At 43.7% G+C, this 16386-nt stretch overlaps 1 pseudogene; it reads right to left on the bottom strand.

Moving 5' to 3' along the window:
• Nucleotides 1-3422: 3422 nt before the first annotated feature.
• On the bottom strand, nt 3423-3541 carry LOC133492336 (5S ribosomal RNA; annotated as a pseudogene).
• Nucleotides 3542-16386: the final 12845 nt, after the last annotated feature.

Below are 16386 nucleotides of genomic sequence, written 5' to 3'. Positions count from 1 at the left end.
ACTGGAGGCTATGTGAGCTAAAGTGCTTGACTGCTAAAACTGTAACTACTCCAGTTTATAATTGCATCGTTACTCTTCTTGACAAATGAGTGCATGATTTTAATGTACTGATGCTGCCATCTTCGATGTCCTGGGGAACCAAAGTTTATTTGCTTTCCATTGCTCTGTGTTATTGTACAATACAGCATTTATTGACAATAATCTTACTTTTCGGATGTAATTGTTCCTTTACTAAACTTTAACACTCAGTATCTGAAGCAGAGTAGTTAAGCTTTAGTGGTTTGAGTCATTCCATCCTCAAAGAAATGTCTAGTGTTTGACTTGTTGCTGTCAAAGTTGTTTCATAATCAGCAGGCGAAAAGTCCTCATGTTGTTTGTTTGTGTCTCGCAGCAAGTTCAGCTTTCGACTGTCCAGATTTCACAAAATCAATCAGGATATGACAAAAATTTGTGTCTGGCAGTATGTCCTAGGCCACAGCAAGCTTGATGAACTTTTTGCTCAAGTCCGTTAGGACAAGAGTGATTATTTTATGGATCTAGGAAGGCTTTCTGTTGTTGTTGTTTACTAATCTCTAAATGAAGTCATGTTAAACAGTCTTGATAAAACTACAGTTTATAACACGGGCATCATGATTGGTTAATTGTGGGTTGATGTTTAGAAATTAGCCTGATCTTCGTGTTGCTTGAAATTCTTCTCAGAGATTACACCACTACCTGCTCCCCGCCATTCAGGCATGTTTTCACAATTGTTACTGGAATGAGATAAAGTGGCCTTGGGTATAGTTGGGAATGAGGGGAAAAAAATTGTCATATTACATGAAGATGTACTGTACTACTAAGTGTCTTAAGTATGTAAGTTTACATAAAATCTCATGAACCCTACTGAAGCCACGGTTGAAGCTGCATTGAAGACAAAATGGTGCGACCTGTTTCGGGTCCCCAGACAATGACAGAAATGAACCCTCCATCTTAATCTTGAATAATTTTTTAGACAGCAATTTAATTGAGTGATCCCCCCCCCCCCCGAACCATAATCTAACAATTACAACAGGACAAAACTGTCAGTGTCCTCTTTAATGATAATATTCTTAGACAAGCAAAAGAAGGCTGGACAAAGAAGAGTTGATGAAACAGAGTGCAAGTTCTTCATTAAGCACTACGACAGCATCCTGCCCCCGCTCCATGGGGAGTCGGCACTCGGGGACGGACCGTGTTCTGATGCCACGGCGTGCCGGGGGAAAAAAAGGACTGCCGAATTCACTTTGAAGTTGATAAGTCACGGACTTGCAGTGGCGTTGGGCAAACTTTTTCCACTATTACCGAGGGGAGAGAAAAGAACAGAGCAAGTGGAGAGCAATCAGTCGCCTCGCTGATTCTTTGCGAATGGGAAGCAGCCAATCAGAGTCCAATCAAATTCCCCACTGTTAAGATAGGGGAAATAACTTACAGTACTCCACAAGAACAGACTGTAGGGATACGTTTCATCATCATTTCATCAGGAGAGCTCGAGCGCAGCAGGAAAGAGGGCAGATGGAGATAGTTCAAGGGAGCCGAGAAGGGGAACAAGTGAGTGAGATAAATACGCACTGACAGTCTCATCTTTCTTTGCAAGTACACCATAGAAACTTTAAACAGCTGCGTGAAAAAGCACGTGTTATTTTTCAAAGCACCTCATGTTTCTAGCCTATTAAAACAACAATAATTACAAAAAATGGAGAATATTGTGTTTTTAGATGGTTGTCATGTGTCCTGTGATTGACAGGCTGTAGTCCGCCTTTTGCCCATTGTTAGCTAGGATAAGCTCCGGCACTTTGGTCTTGGTCGGCGGGCATGTCGAACATGTTTACTGACATCTCAAAAGAAAACTTTTAGGTAATCTAACATTACGTCACACCATTGAATCAAATAAAATTTTCTCTTTATGGAAAGAGTTTTTAATTCCTCTTTGAATTGGCATTATGATGAGATCGAATAAACGTGTTAAGACATCTGGGGGGAAAAAAGTGTAATAAGTCTTGTCTTAAATATACCAATGGGACACCATAACCTCATCGACACAATACATTAGATTAATAAAAGAAAAATCATTTTTTGCAATATATCGTGCCTTCTTCCCTTCTCTGATATCAACTGCTGGGATGATAAATGTCAGCAGAGTATCAAAGAGAACCCCCCCCCCCCCCCCTCAATTAGGGGCTGTAAAAAATACTTTGGAAAAGGTTACAGGAAGAAAAAAGTGTGAGTGGATGTTTTGGGGATGCTTCCTCTCAGACCGTTGGTCCTCATTAGTGACAGACATGGCAGAGCGAAGCTCCTGCTGTTGTCTCGCTGAAGCCGGGAGCGGCATGCCATTAGGCGAGGCGTGGGGGGAACGGTGGGCTGACTTGCTGAGTTGTGGGGATTTCTGTTTAATTTTAACATCCTCTTACACAGGGGTGTCAAACTCATTTTTCTCGCCGGTCACATTGTACTTATGGTTTTCCTCAGTGGGCCGTGACCATAAAAACCATAAAAATCTTTAACCGCCTCATCACATTTCCACATGAAATTTATGAAGTAGTTTTGGAATCAGAAATCAAAGGCAATGGGTTTTTCATCTATTGTTGATGTTTGGCAACACAAAAATGCTCGCAATATCTCATTTCTGTTTATCCTTTTTCAAATCAAAAGCCTTTAATGTCAATGTATAACTGTGCGTACAACGAAATAACGAGCGCTTCTCCACAAGGTGCTTGCGTGAATAAAATAGAATAAAAATTTTCTATAGTGATTGTCCTTGTTAGAGTTGCAGGTGACCTTGTCGCCCATCCCAGTTGTCTTCAGGCAAGATTTGGGGTATCAACAGCCAATGACAGGGCCATTTTATTTTTGGGGAATAAAGGCAGGAATGACAAGGGATGAACCAGGTTTTTACATTAATTTTAATTCATTTAACTTTTTTTTTTGCGTGATCTAGTTTCTTCCAGGATTTTGACATTTGCTTTAAGTAGTCACCAGGGGCTCCTCGAGACCTTTTGGCTTCACCATTTGTAAGTTTTGACTACAGCCACTTTACATGCATCTAACACAATAACCCCAGCGTTATAGTCTCCCATTATCACGATCATCAAACCTATATTTACTGTACAGGCAACATTTGACATTGGGTGAACTATAAAGAGAAGTTAATCCAACTACAAGGAAGTAAACTGCTTTCTACTCGAAGACCTGTAATCAGCTTGTGTGATAGCTCTTTCTGGCTGTAGTATGTTTTATAGTGTCTAATTGGAAAATTTAACGTTTGTTTTATTGATATATCTTCTTCTATTTCCTTTGGCTTGTCCCGTTAGGGGTCAGCACAAATGAACGCATATTTGTTTGCCACAGTTTTACGCCGGATGCACTTTCTGACACAACCCCTCTGCATTTGAATGCAGGAGAAAATCTTACAGCACCTGGTATTCCCAGGCGGTCTCCTATCCAAGTACTAACCAGGGCCAAACCCGCTTAACTTCCGAGATTTGACAAGATTGGGCGTTCTCAGGGTCGCATGGCTGTAACCATTTTAATTGATATATATGCATATAAAATATTGCTCATATTACTCACCGAGCCATCCTCTGTGCTAACATCTCTAAAACGGCAAAGAGTAAACAATGTACCATAGCTTAACCATCAAATCTCGGAACCCACAGCAGAGCCGCACACACACACACACACACACACACACACAAAAAGTAATTTAACAGTTTTGTCAACTAATGATTACAGGACAAACGAACAATAAATATACTCACCAAAAACTACAACGACAAAATGGTTGACATCCACATACATGCACTGGAAGCAGTGCATCTGAGCAAAACACTATGGAATAAGAAGATTCAAGTGTTGAGGATTATGTAAGCAAAGTTCACGCTTGTTCTTCTTCTTTTGTCTTTGGTAGCGTGTTTTAGCTCCGAAAAAAAGGAGTCGGAGGTGGAGTGTCGAGTGTCGGCGGACGAGGACATCAGGTCCTCCTTGGGGGTGCACCTGAGGCCGAGCATGACCCACGGGAGCTTATCCAACCAGTTGCCGTCCGTCAAGCCGGCGCGCAGGGCTGCTTTCATGGAATGGTGGAACTGCTCGCAGAGACCGTTGGCCTGGGGGTGATAGGCGGTAGTAGGGTGCAGCTTGACCCCCAAACTCTCAGCGACTGTGTTCCAGAGTTCAGAGGTAAACTGAGGCCCACGGTCAGAGGAAAGGTCAGACGGGGTCCCAAAGCGCGCAACCCACGTGCCGATGAACGCCCGGGCCACGTCCGACGACGTCGTCGAGGAGAGAGGAACGGCTTCAGGCAAGCGGGTCGTCCTGTCCACCATGGTGAGCAAGTAGGAGAAACCGTGCGAGGGAGCGTTGCTGGCGGGCAGACCACAGCTCGGCCACCTTGGACATAGCGAAAGTGAGGGGTTTATGGTCTACATATGCCGTGAAAATACGGCCTTCCAATAGGGAACGGAAGTGGCGGATCGCCAGCCAGAGGCCGAGGAGCTCGCTATCGAATGTGCTGTATTTGCGTTCCCTGGGGACCAGCTGACGGCTGAAAAAGGCAAGCGGTTGCCAGGCGCCGACGACCCACTGTTTGAATATGGCCCCAACGGCGTAGTCCGATGCGTCAGTCGTGAGAGCGACAGGGGCCCCGTGGGACTGGTGGGCCAGCATAGCGGCACGACTCAGTGTGGCCTTCGTAGCCTCGAAGGCTTCCACCCTCTCGGCCATCCATTCAATGTTCTGGTTGGGGGCCTTGCCTTTAAGAGCCTCATACAGCAGGCGCATGGTGTGGGATGCCGGCGGATGAAACGGTGGTAGAACATCACCATCCCCAAACTCCCTGAGCCCCCGGGCCGAGCGAGGTCGGGGAAAAGCGGAGATGGCCTCCACCTTTGCTGGAAGGGGGGTGGCGCCATTCTTGTCGAAGAGGTGCCCAAGGAACTGAATGGAAAGCACCCCGAAAACACACTTCGCCGGGTTGATGATCAGGCCATGCTCCTCGAGTCTTGCGAAGAGTTCGCGGAGGTGCATCAACTGTTCTTCCTCCGAGGAGCTGGCGACAAGGATGTCATCCAGATAGACGAACACAAAGGGCAAGTCTCTGAGCACAGAAACCATTAAACATTGGAAAGATTGGCCCGCGTTTTTGAGACCAAACAGCATCTTCAGAAACTCGAACAGACTAATTGGTGTGATTACAGCCATCTTGGGAACGTCTGAGGGGTGCACAGGAACCTGGTGATACCCGCGCACCCGGTCGACCTTGGAGAACAGGATTTTGCCCGACAGGTGGGCCGAGAAGTCCTGAATTTGTGGAACAGGGTAGCAGTCGGGTGTAGTGGCGTCGTTAATGTGGCACTAGTCACCACATGGTCGCCACCTGCCACTCGGTTTTGGGACGATATGTGCCAGCGAGGCCCACGGGCTATCCGAGCGGCGGACGAGGCCCATGTGCTCCATGTTGGCAAACTCGGACTTAGCAACTGCTAGCTCCTCGGGGTCGAGCCGTCGGGCTCTAGCGTGAATCGGAGGGCGCTTGGTCTCGATGTGGTGCTTGACCCCATGTTTAGTTGTGTCAGAGGAGAAAGTGGGCCGTGTCAAGCCCGGGAACTCACCAAGGAGGAGCTGATACTTGGTGCCATCTGAGAACTAACAGGAGAGACCGCCATAAGTTGCCTCATTGCAGACACAGGCAACTGTGGAGAAAGTCAGTGTGTCCACCAGACGGCCCTTCTTAACGTCCACCAGCAGCCCGTGGGGACAAAAAAAATCAGTGCCGAGTAGAGGGAACGAGACAGTGACAAAGTCCCATGTCAAGCGCTGATCCCCGAAACACAAGTCCACAGTCTTTATGCCATAAGAGTGGATAGGAGAACCATTAGTGGACAGTAGGGGTGGCCTTGAGTCCCGCCAATGGTGTACTCCGCAGTGGCAGTCAGCACGCTCCTCTGGGCGGCGGTGTCACAAAGGAATTTGCGCCCCGAAAGAATGTACTTGACGGACAGCAGCCGGCTCTTCGCGCCCACGCTCACAGCTGCTGCGGTGCGTGGGCTTTGACGTTTCCTGACGAATCATAGTTGCAAGGGACGCGGCACCTCTTCGCTTTCTCGCCAAAACGGGCGTGGAAGTGGCACAAGCCTGTGCCAGTGAAGCCGTCGGTGGCGATGGGCCCCTGCTGGACGGCACCCCCATGCCCGGGGGTGAGTAACTGCGCACCAGGGCCAGCACCTCAGAGGTGAAGTGCTGGGTGGCCAGGAAGAAACGGTCGGCCTCCTCAGCCAGGGCACGGGGGTTCAGTGATTGAAGTGTCAGCGAGCGCCGTCTTAACATGCGGCGGCATGTGTCTGAGAAACAGTTCCATGAAAAGGAAGTTGGGCTCCTCCGCGCCCAGCAGGTTTAGCATCATTTCCATGAGTTTGGAAGGTTTGCAGTCCCACAGTCCATTAATTGCCAAAAGACGTTGCGCTCGCTCTGGCCGTGAAAGCTCGAAAACCTTGAGGAGGTGAGCCTTGAGCCCAGCATATTTATCTCTGGCAGGGGGAGATGTGAATGAACACACTGCTCTGGCCGCCGTTGAACTCCCGAGGGCTGAGACGACGTGCCAATAACGCACGGTATCATCCGAGATCCCGTGGAGGGCGAATCGAGCCTCCGACTGCTCGAACCACGCTGTCGTGGACGTCTCCCAAAACTCCGGCAATTTGAGGATGGGGGTTGCCATGTTCGGTTCAGTCTCGGAAACATCGGAGGCGGAGTGTCGAACACAGGAACAAACCTTGTTTTATTGGAAGACATCAACAGACTACTCTCATAACGGCGGGAACGCACTACTTCCTAACTCCGGAAGTGCAACAACAAAAACAGTCCGTGTGGAACCCTACAACCCAACTCGAGGTCCCGCGGGTGAATTGACCCCTCCGTGGATGTTGCGCAATCCGCGTCACTGACCAATCAGAGGCCAGAGATCTGCATAATCTCGGACTCAAATCTCAGACAACGCTGGCTGGATGGTCCAGTATAGCTTCTGTTGGCGTTTTATCATGTATTTGGGTTCTTTAACAGTAGATATGGTTAAGAGGTGTAGTCACTGACTTTATAATAGTGACGACAGGTATCCTGAAAGGCTAGTTGGTGGAGTTCAATTCGTACCCTTTCCAAAACCGAAGACCCAGTACGAAAAATGTCTTTGATGGATCAAACTTTGTGTAAGACCGCGTCATCAACTGAATCCATCTAAAATCAACCGGAACAGAAGACCGAGTATGAAAAATGTCTTTGATGGATAAAACTTTGAGGAAGACCGCATGATCAACTGAATCCATCACCCGGAACAGATATGTTTGCACGAAGGTAAACACTAAATTTGATTTTCAAAAGATGTCTCATATAAATGAATTAGCAGTTCTTCGCTTGCATAACATAGCTACGTGTGAATGATTGACACACTTGATCTGTTTGAGCGATATTTTGCGATGATCTGACTGCACAAATGTGTCTCTGTTCGGCGCTCCCGAGCGAAGCTAAACCGGACTTTGTTTGTTAGCACGAAGGTATGCCCTATATTTGATTTTCAATACATGTCTCATATAAATTAATTAGCAGTTCTTCGCTTGCATAACATAGCTAAGTGTGAATGTTTGACACACTTGATCTGTGTTGACCGATATTTTGCGATGATCTGAATGCACAAACGTGCCCCATTGTTCGCGGCTAATTAGCTAAGCTAAACCGGACTAGCAGTCCTAAAAGCCTTCGACGTGCACCGAGACACCAAGACTGAAGGAAGGATGTTTGAGGACACTAAAGTAGTGATTGTCGTACTCGGTCGGGACTTGCGTAGGTTCGGCACTAATTCAAGACTAATTATTGAGGGGAGCGCGTGACGTTACACAAAGAAAACGAGAGAAACAACTCGTAAATCAAGCCTCGCCTTCTTCTTTTCCTTCATACGGCGGTTCACAAACGGCAATACAGATACATATACAGATTCTGCACACAAGTGTGATATGTAACACGAAAATTACAAACTGTCAATGACGAATTCGTCTTTGGGTTATAGTATGTTATATTATGTGGCTTCTCGGTCTTCCTCCGACTCTGGAAAGATCTCGCGCTAATATCAATGGTTTCTCCGTCGATATGCATGTAAATACCATTGAAATACCCCTCGCTGAAATACTTGAACCCTGCTGTTTGCTTTTCAACGATATTTCACTGTTTAGCTAAGAATGCGAGTGAGAAATCAGCCGGTAAATCGGACAGTTTCGCTCTATTCCTGCTGCGCCGATATTTTTCCTAATTGTTTGTCTGACGTCAGCGCACGTGGCGTGACGTCACTTCAGGAGGCGTGGTTAAGTGCCCTGTACGGAGTGGTCAATTATGTAAACACCACAGTGTCATCTTTTTCCATTTAAGCCTATCTCCTGTATCCTCCTTTCTAACACCCACTGTCCTCATGTCCTCCCTCACAACATCCATCAACCTTTCAGGTTGTAAATAAAAGTCAGCCCTTCTGATAGTCTTTAGGCCAGCAGAGACCACTTTGCTGTCCCCGACTGGTCACTGCTGTCTGCTAGTTGGCATGTATTACTTCCTGCAGGAGTACTGAAAGTGAACAGTGACATAGAAAGAAGGTGACCATTGCATCCCTCTTGTAAATACTTGCCCATGCTTCCTCATGCAAATGAGAACGACAGTCGACAGGGGGAAGGCATACGATAATATTGACTGTCAGGAGTTCTTCTCTGTTGACTCCGTCTACCCCCCACCACTCCCTCTGCGGTGCCACACTTTTGGGGATCGAGTGATGAATACAATCGCTATAGCAGCCTTCAAAATGGAAGATTTTCTTCATGGCTCGCCAGAAACGACGTCTCGAGAATTGGAAAGGGAGTGTGAAGTCTGTGTTGCGAGAGCCAATAGGGGCCTACTGGGAAGGCACAGCAATGACAAAAGTAGATGCCGCGGCCCTGGGTAAGTGCCTGCACACACTTTTGCATCAGTTCAACGTCAAGAAAAGATTAAGAGCCTTCGGCCACAGGCGATTAAGGGAGCTTTTAGTTTATAGCTGCATGCTTCATTCTGACATGATTCTCTGGGAAGGGGCCAGATTTAAAGCATTGCTGTTGGAGACAAAATTAGCATTTGTAAGAAGCATCTTTTGGGCAAACTAAGCCATTTTACATCACTTGTTTTTTTGGGTGAAAGAAATGGTATTTTAAAAAAAGTTAGATTCCACCCAATAATTCTTTCCATGTACGTATATATTTATTTTTTTGCATGGCTTTTTCTCCAAGGTACTCACACCTATGTAAAATTTCGAACCTTGATTAAGTTTAACGACCTTTAAATTGACTTTTTAATTTTTTACCTAGTACGTTTTTGAATGTGGGGGAAGATGAAATAAATGGACAACTAGGGTTCAGAGAGACATTTTATGAATATACTACTGTCATGTTTATGTTTAAAAAATTCTACCTGAAATTGCTAACTCTCGTACAAGCATGATTTACTGTCTCGTTCTGTTGGTTTTTTTCACTACACTTTCTGTAAAGTGATTTTTTTTTTCAAGAAAGAACCTTTTTTGGCAAAAGCTCAGTAATATCTTATAGGCTAAACTAATGATAGAAAAAAAAAATAACTGAAAGGTGGAAATGTATAGCCAAGAAGTGTGTGCGCACGCTTCCCAGGTCCCTTTGCGCGCCACATCAAGGCTTCAAAACCTCGGTTACTCATGATGAACGCCAAGCGGAAAGAGGCAGCGGCAAAACGAAAAGCGAAGCTGAAATGCGGTTGCTGGTGGAGTCTTTAGTGGTTCTGCCCCAAGGCTTGCGTCTCCTCAAGATGCTCCTCCAATAACGTTTGCCATCAGCACTGGAACAATTTGCCCCGAAAAGCTTTCTCCTGCTCCACTCTCATGGGACAAAACTGTGTGTGTGATGCGTGTGCGTGTGTGATGCGTGTGCGTGTGTGTGTGTGTGTGTGTGTGTGTGTGTGTGTGTGTGTGTGTGTGTGTGTGTGTGTGTGGGCGTGTGTGTATTGGGCCACTGACAGAAGCACAGAGCGTATGAACTAACTGAAGCAAATTTTGTGTGTTTGTGAGTAGGAAGCGTTCATAATTTTTATTTCTTTTGTTCATTCGGTAGTTGTCAAATCTGTGAAAGTTGTGATCATAAATTTGGGATTGCACAAAGGTATTAAAGTATATTGTATTGTACTGTATAGAGGAACAGGGGCCCCTTGTGGTTTATTATACTGTAGTTGTATATAGACTTAAAGTTTTTGGGTCATAATAAGGTCAACTAACTTGAAAATGCTGTCTTTTAGGTGACAAAGCAATGAGTACATGTCATGGCTTTATCAAAACTGAAAAAAGAGATGAGTTTAAGTATCTTTTACAGTATATCTGAACATCGATTTTCTATGAACCCAAAATCAAAGAAGAACTAGAACAGCTGTGAAGTGCCAGAAAAGTAATGATTCCTATTTACAAGCTGAAATTTTGTAAAAGTTACCTCGGGACATTCTATAGAAATTTCTGAAATTGTTTTGGCTAAAAATTTGCGTCGATAGTGAGCCTCCCCATGCAGCAAGTGTTAAATGAGAGAACCAAAAAGATCTTTTGACTATTTGTGAAAATGAGTCTGTTACCAAAGACTTTAGACTTTTGGCGAATTGTGACACAACATCGCTAGACTCGTTGACAAGTGTAATTTGGTAGATTGGTCATGAAATGCTGCCTTCATAAATAAAATTCTAATTGCGATTGGTCAATTAGACGGTGGAGGTTCTGCAGATGCACCATTTATTTGCAGTCTGGATGGCGAGGGGTTAATACTACACCCAGAGCCAAAGGTTATGCAGAGCTGCAATGAGTTTGTCTAATGCACAAATTAGTGTTTTTTTTTCTTTTTTTCTTTAAGCAGAAAGGACTCGATTGCTCTGTGACGTTGTTGACGTGGTCCGGATCACAGTGAAGTTTGATGATGCGTCCACTGCTGTTCATGAGACATGGAACTGTTTAAAATTGTGAAAACAAACCATTTCCCTTCATCCTTTGACAGAAAAAATAACTTGTAATGAGCTGCCACATAAGACACGCTCACACATTTGACAGCCCATCGTCTGAAATTTGTACGATATTTAAGGCATATATTTTCCCACAAGCCTTTTGTCAAACTCCAAACTTTCCAAGCTTTTAGGCATTTGAGCACTGGAGGCCCTTTGTGCAGAGCAGTAAACAAATCCTGATTATGTATAAGACCAAAGACTCCCAGACTCATCATTGTTCATGATTTGGCGCATGCCTATGTTGGACACGCAGTTTAAATCATGGATTTATTCCAGCACACGCCTAGCTCTTAATAATTAGGGCCAAAATGCTTGTTACTAAACGCAGATTAAACAAAGTCACATTTGCTATCTGAAATCTGTCTTTCCTCTCAGTTAATTATTGGGAGTACAAGACTCAGGCTTCTGCCATCATCCCCATGTGTAATGACCAGATCGATTCTGCAATTTGGCTTTCTTCAAAACTGCCGCAGCTCAGAGAAAGTCGGGATTTTATCCGCAGCGCGACAACGGCCTTATCTGTTCCCTTAGACAAAGGGTGGGAGAGAGGGAGGAGATCTGGAGGGTAAAATGAGTCATGATGACAAGTGTATTGTCATATAATGAAGCTTTTTATCTGTACTGTATATTGTGATGTGTGAGGAGCCCGCTGACTGTGATAGATCGTGATAAAGCAAATGTAGGCTAAATGGCATATTTCAAAAATTAATCAAACTTTCGGAACGACCTCGAGCAGATATTAGGATATTGTATTTCCACGGTATGGGTGTCTATTTTTGTGACACTGGAGAAAATTTAGTCAGTGATATACCGCCACAGAGGGCAAGCAAGGACGCACCCAACACTGTTCAGTGATCACGTCTGAGTCCACTCGAACACTAATTGTTCCCGAAAAATGTGACATCGTCTTTCATACTGCACAGAGAAGTTCAGGCAATTACAACACGCACATGTCGTCTCCACTTTTGAGGGATGCATTTTTAAAACTAATACCAACCAATTTTAACCAGTAAATTGGAAATGGAAGAAATGGAGAGCAACAGCAAGACTGTGCAGAAGTCATCTTAACGTGATCATCTTCCAGTAACATTAATGCAAACATCATGGAGCGATCCTATGTCCACATTTACTAGAAAATGAATTAGTTCCATAATAATGAACGAGGAACTCATTTATAACATCAAAGAGGCAGGTTCCATGCATTTTTGCTTCTGCTTTGGTTAGCAAAACTGTGTTGTTGACCTGAAATAACCAACGTTACCACTTTCTTCTGTTTTCCTGGTGAGGAAAAGGTGGCAATTTGAGTGAGGCTGTGGAGATATGGTAAATAAAAAGACAGCAAGACAAGAGCCAGTTAAGTCACTTTTACTCTCCTCATACACAAGCTGAATGTTTTCCACATCAAACAGCCAATCACTGCCTTTGAAGCCAACAATTCTTTGACTTTCATCTCCTGCCTCTCACTTGAAGGCACACACCTGGCGGTGAATGTTTCCCTGTTGGGGGTCCCCACAAACCTTATTTTCTTAAGTAGAAAGTACAGAATATGACTAACAGGGGCACCGACATTATTTGATTTTGGAATTACAGCATTCTAGTTACTTTGTTACTCCATTGAAGAAATTGTTGCTGAATTTAAACTTTGATCGCATCTTATTTTTCATGACCATTTCTAACTCAAATCTATTTTCCCCCCCAATGACTTCTTGTCAAATATATCCTGCACAGGAATTGCCCTAGATGCAAAAAAGATTTTAGCAATCCATCCGGAACTTGTCTTCCTCAGAACTTTTTGGCGCTGACGCTATCCACGTCGGGTGAAATTAAGGGCACTTGACTCACAAAATGCAGTTGCTCATCTGAAACAGCAATTCTCATGATGTTCCATTTATTATTTATCTGTGTGGTGGTAAGGCGGGGGGGGGGTATAATAAGAAGATGCGAGGACAGAAAAGGAGGTCTATAGCTATTAAAAGATGAGGCGACGAGTCCAAAAAAAAAAAAAATCGGGCCTACATACAAAGTGGTTAGGAACAGTTAGTGGTTGCCAGAGTTCTTTTGTTTCAAGCATTTGCCAAGAACTGTGGTCCACTTTTTGTTCAGTTTTAGGGGCAAGCAAAGTTAATTAAAACTGAGTGATCATCAAAAGTATATGAGGGAGTGTGGATTGAGTATAAGAACAGTGGATGTTACAGTACAGCGAAAGCCTCAAATAAGGTAACTTTATACTTGTCATACTTCCTCAAATAGTGGCAATCCTTCTAATACATTCCACATCTCAATTGATATTTGCGCACCTTAAATTTTATGCCCGGTTTAGGCTTTCAAACAAGTTTCAGAGTTCAGAATTTAGATTTCAGACTTTATATAGAATAGTTTCAAGACAGGATTAGGGGTTCAAGTCTAAATCTGGCTTTCAAACAAAAGGTAAGGGATCCAAATTAGAATTTCAAGCCACTTTTATGATTTGAAAGTTTGTGAGAAATTGATTTTATGAAGGTGGTAATGACCCAAATAACAAGGTGTACATTATATACTGGTTGGGGTTGGGAAATTTCTTGCATCCACTATCACTAAAATTTCAGTTTTGTGTTGAACTATTGAAGTGTCTCTCATCTTACAGTTCTTTTAAAAATGATACACTTAGTTGTCTATTATTGGCTGGTCCATTAAAAAAAAAGGAAAAAAAAATTTTAATTTGTACGCCTGTTAAAATTACGTCTTTTTTTTTCAGAAGCATTTATAATTTTGTTTTCCTACTTCAAAGAGAATCATTTCATGTTTCATCTTTTCTTTTAACATTATTGGACATGTTACACCAAAAGCCAAGAACAGTGTTTTGTTTAATCTGATTTTTAATGGAAGGAAGGCTGTATCACACATCCTAAAATGGAGCTGGAGTGCACTACAAAAGTGTTCTGGATAACTGCTCTGTGTTTGATGGACTTCAGAGAAACGGCAGCTCACAGAGTTGGATCGCCGGTGTGTGATGAGCCCTCCAGTCTAGCAGAACAATATTAACCTGCAGAGATCTAAACGCTAATAATATGCATACCCTTCGGGCTTGGGTTTAAAAATTGTATGAATAAAAAGAATTGTGTGTTCCACGAAACACCTGAATGGCACGAGGCAGCAAGATTTCAATGGACAAAAAGATCCTCCCGTGAAAACTCACTTGCCGACCTCCACAAAGGTACTAACATTTGTGAGCGAATCTCTAGCCTCATTCCCACAGTGGCTAAATTGCCACATCTGAGCTGTTACAGAAGACTCGACATTTATCTGACATTTTGCCTTTTACACCGAACCCAGTGAAAAGGGATATTGGCACATTAACATGCACTTTCTCACAACCACACGCCATCCTGCCATCAGATAATGAGATGCATGACGACTTCACAGTCATTAGATAATTGTCAGATAGTGACCATTACTTTCAACAGAGCAGGAAGTAAAAAAGTGCACGTGAGTTGTTGCACTTCGCACTGTGGAATTCGCTTGCAGACCGGTGTCATCCCACTTCTGTTATGGCCTTGATACTGTGTCCGAAAGTGGGAAATTGCTTGGCTGTGGTCAACATTCCATTTCAGTGATGGTACACTTTATAACAACAGCAAGATGGAAAAGTACTAGATTTCACAAACTGTGTAAGCGTTGAGAAGCTTAATTTAATCAAACATAGTGCTTTGCTGTCATCTGGTGGTATACTGGTCCCAAGGAACTATGGTGAAGTGAGTTGAAGAGTTTAAGCCAATAGCAGGGGAACAATTAAAGATGTTCACAACAGGTTGAACCAGGCCGGATGAAATTCAAGCATATGAACATTGTGAAGTCTGTATTTCACTTTTGTTCCATTTTACATGTAACGTCTGACATTTTTACCATGCCTACACAGCACAAATTCCAAATTCCTCCCAAATAATCAGCATTTTTTTTATAGCACCCATTCTAATTGGGGATTGAGTGGAAAAATTATCCAATGCAGCAGCATAGAAATCACATAAATGCATGGCCAAAAACCTGCCTGTTGACATTTTAACTTGACAAGTGACTTCTCATTTCCTCAGTTTGCTGTGCTTTTATAATTGAAGTCCATATTTAATTAAATTTAATATTGGTTGGGAAACAAATATCTTCTTTAAATCTCTGTATGGATATGTTGGAACAAAGGATTACATTTTTTTTAAATCAATGCGCAGGTTCTCCTCAAAATGTAATGTACGAAATATGCATCCATCATAATAATCCATGTTTTTGTATCAAAACCTGGAGTTATGAAGTCTGCAACAGACGAATAAATTGGCAAACAAGCCTTGGGCTGTACAGTACAAACAATCTCCTTGTTGGCGATAATAAACAATGAGGCCCTTGCTGAATGTCAGTCACGCCATTGCTGCTTTAAGAAAAGAACTAAGCTGAAATGAAGGGATAAATCGCAGCATTTGTAAGTTTTGTAAATCTTCTGGGAAGACAATCCATGCTGCTGGTGAAGGGATATCATTGTGTTTCATTTTTAGCAAGCACATTCTGCACCAGTCCTTTATGCGGCTTCTTATTCTCATTCTCCAGCTCTCCTGTGACTCATTCCACATCCTTTCTCACTCTCATTTTAAACCATGTCAGTCTTCTTGTTTTTCTGTCACTCCTCAAGCCATTTGCAAACTCTTACAACAATTTTTTTTGGGGGGTCTGTCCTCCATCCAAACTCGTCTTCAGGGATGGATTTGCATTTCTCATGCATGCGAAGCACATTAAAACCTCCTCCGATATCTGACCAAGCACCTGTCCAGCTCAAAGCTGCGGAGGCCAATTCATCACCTTAGCTGGCCCTGCAGCTCACTTCCCATTTATAGGCTCAGTACGACTGCAGCGCCGGGCTGTCACACTGAGAGCCAAACTCCCAAGGGAGGGGATTGTAGAAGCAGGTATTAGTGGCGGTTGTTCGTACAGAGTAGAGTCAGAAGAACACTAAACACAGTCACGTACTGATATAGAGTACACTAGACTAGACTACAGCACATTGTGTAAGATACGTTGCAGACTTAACACACTTAAATTATTCTTGAACAACATTCTAAACTTATTTGAACACAGAAAAATTGGATTTTTGCAGTGAACATGCATGTGACTATCAGTGGCTCAGCCCGGAGAGCTTGTGTGTGAATGACTGGATGTGAGCTGAGGCCGACAGCAGCTCCTTGGTGATTGACTCTCACTACTTTTTTACTGTTCTCCGGGTATTCAAATGGCTGAAAAGTATGCTGGAGACAACGACTCCCCTATCCACATGTGAAGGCCTTGCAGTAA

This window comes from Syngnathoides biaculeatus, chromosome 18 (genome assembly GCF_019802595.1).
Source record: "Syngnathoides biaculeatus isolate LvHL_M chromosome 18, ASM1980259v1, whole genome shotgun sequence".
Classification (NCBI taxonomy): Eukaryota; Metazoa; Chordata; class Actinopteri; order Syngnathiformes; family Syngnathidae; genus Syngnathoides; species Syngnathoides biaculeatus.
This window is presented reverse-complemented; position numbering and strand designations above follow the sequence as displayed.